Below are 2792 nucleotides of genomic sequence, written 5' to 3' on the forward strand. Positions count from 1 at the left end.
GTGTGTGTGTGTGTGTGTGTGTGTGTTAACCAAAGTAAAATGACCACTTGGTTGAGATTTGAAAAGAAAGAGGGTTTATTTGAGAGCTCCTTAGGATAGCAGCCTGGGAGACAGGTTCAAGAGGCCTTGAAAGTGTGTTCACAGAACAAAGAGGGGTTTGAGCATTTAAAGGAAAAGGACTGTGAAAAGGAGGGGGCAGTTACAAAAGTTGTTTGTCAAAAGTTGTGATTGGTGCTAGTGTATTTTAAGCAGACTAGTCCATAAAGGATTGGTTGTAGCAATAGCTACTAAATAAAGACTAATTTTAGGGTTACAGTAGGCTGTTCAACAGCAGGGTTTGTAGAAAATTGGAGCAGGTGCTGTGTGCCCCCAGTGCTTTTTTTCTCCTGGCCCCTTGACTTCAATTGTAGTTTAGGTATGATGAAAATGACCCAATCAGTATAACCAACGTTCACAATGTGTGTACAGTTTGCCCAGCGTACAGGCTCTTTTTTGCCCCCTTTCGTAATCAAGCCAATCTAAGATGAACCAAGAGGAAAAGGATTTGGGGTCATCCAAATCTAGACAGTGAAAGCCAAGGGGACTGTGTGCAGTGAGTACCAGAGAGTAGGCTGGTAGTAAAAACTCCCAAAGACCAACTGGGACTCTGGGGAGGCTGGAGCGCGGGAATGATGGGAGTGAAGCGGCCTGGGGGGCGGGGAGGTGTTGAGCACAGCAGTGATTGCTGCTCCTGCCTCCCTGCACTATTTCCTGACTGCGTCTTCCTCCAAGCCATTGATGGCAATGTTGGATAGGACAGAGTAAAGCACATTGCTCCTTGGTCAGGAAACATGGTTGGGTCCTTTTCTTTCCTTCCAGGGCATGAGATCCCAGTTTCCCAAATGTGCTGGTTCTAAGAGGTGGGAGGCAGGGAATGCCTGGGCTCATAACTTCCAGGGCTGAGCAGCAGCTTCATTTTCATCATGGGACTAATAGACATGAGCTACCAAAAAAGAAAGCGCCAGCGTGCTGAATGCCCAGGCTGTGCTGTGGCTGTGCTCGTTTGCAATGCACATTAGAGACAAATATGTTCTAATAAAATGTGGATGGCCAAAGGAAAAGATGGCAGTCCTGGGGTTGATGTCTGGGCCCTGGATTTTGAGAGCATTAGGGATAAACTTGATAGAGACTATCCAGAGAAAAACCAGATGATGACATGTCACAAATCATTCCTCAAGAAAAACAATTGTACATTGTGAGTTTTAACCTGGGCAGACGTGGGTTTTTCCTTCATAGCTATCACGTTGGGGCACAGGACCTTTGAGACAGGCAGGTGGGGGGTTGTATCTCAGTTCTGCTAACTTTGTGATTGGGACAAGTACTTAACCCTTGTGAATAGCAGTTTTTTCATCCATGAACTGGGCATAATAATACCTTCCTGGTAGAGCTGATAAGAGACTTATACAAACATAATGTAATGCCTCTAGAAGCGTTTATCATAGATCTTGGTATATAGTAAGCATTTTAAAGTGATGTATAGTAAATATATTATTGTCATACTCAAATATTCAAAGAGTTTGCCCTAAGCTAATATCTAAAAATAAAGTAATGGTTAAATTATAGATGATTGAATATTATATAGCTGGTTTTTTTTTTTTTTCTTTTTCTTTTTGGCAGCTGGCCAGTATGGGAACCCAAATCCTTGACTTTGGTGTTATCAGCAGCATACTCTCCCAAGTGAGCTAAATGTCCAGCCCATTAGAAATTATTTTGCTAGAGGAAGATGGCGGCGCATGGAAGGCGTGCTCTGCTAGGGGTGGCGAGGGGGTTGGCGGCGGTTCGAGAGGCTGTGGGCCGGCAGCCTAGGTTCTCGCAGCCTGGCTCTTGCGGCCGCACCCTCAAAGCAGCGGCTCCCCGTGGCGCCTGTTGGGCGCGTTGTGCCTGCGGCGGCCACCGCTAGTCTCCAAGAACCTGACCCCATTGCAGGAAGAGATGGCGGCTGTGCTTCAGCAGATTGAGAGAGAGAAAAGCCTGTATTCAGACCATGAGCTTCGTGTTCTGGATGAAGCCCAGCAACAGGCAAGAAAGAAAGCTGACCTCTATGATGAAGATGAACAGAATATATTGCTGGTGCAAGATTTGGAAGATATGTGGGAGCAGACATTTTTACAGTTCAAACCTGGAGCTCGCATAACAGAAGCTGATGAAAAGAATGACCGAACTTCTCTGCACCGGAAGCTAGACAGGAACCTTATCCTTTTAGTCAGAGAGAAGCTTGGAGACCAGGATGTTTGGATGCTGCCCCAGGCAGAGTGGCAGCCTGGGGAGACCCTCAGAGGAACAGCTGAGCGAACTCTGGCCACACTCTCAGGACTATCCACACTGCCTTGTATGAGGTGTCGCGAGAGACTTTGCTGCTGTTGGTGCCTTGTGCTACAGTAACCAGAAAAGAGCTCACCTTCATATCGTAGAATTCCTGGGCTGGTCACAGAGAGACAATCTACTGCAGCCCCATGGACCCCTGGAAAGACCTGAACTTGGGTGATATGTGAAAACATGAAGACAACTTGGAGTAGAGAACAATGAAACTGAAGGGACTGAAGTTATTGAACTTGGAGAAGGGAATAACAAGAGTCGTGGTCTTCAAGTATGTATATTACTTCTACAGGGATGTCAATGGGTCCTCTCCATCTGAGTTAGAGGAAGTAAGCATAAAAATAAAGCGGTAGGAATTTTGAGAAGTTACACATGGGAAGAATTCCTTAGCATTTAGGGTTATTAAACATTAAAGTGAATTCTTGAAACGTTCCAGT

At 45.7% G+C, this 2792-nt stretch overlaps 1 pseudogene; it reads left to right on the forward strand.

The window, feature by feature from the left end:
• The first annotated feature begins 1762 nt into the window (after positions 1–1762).
• On the forward strand, positions 1763–2463 carry LOC103584241 (annotated as a pseudogene).
• The last annotated feature ends 329 nt before the right edge of the window (positions 2464–2792 follow it).

The sequence above is a fragment of the Galeopterus variegatus genome, unplaced genomic scaffold (assembly GCF_000696425.1).
Source record: "Galeopterus variegatus unplaced genomic scaffold, G_variegatus-3.0.2 Scaffold47755, whole genome shotgun sequence".
Taxonomy (NCBI): Eukaryota; Metazoa; Chordata; class Mammalia; order Dermoptera; family Cynocephalidae; genus Galeopterus; species Galeopterus variegatus.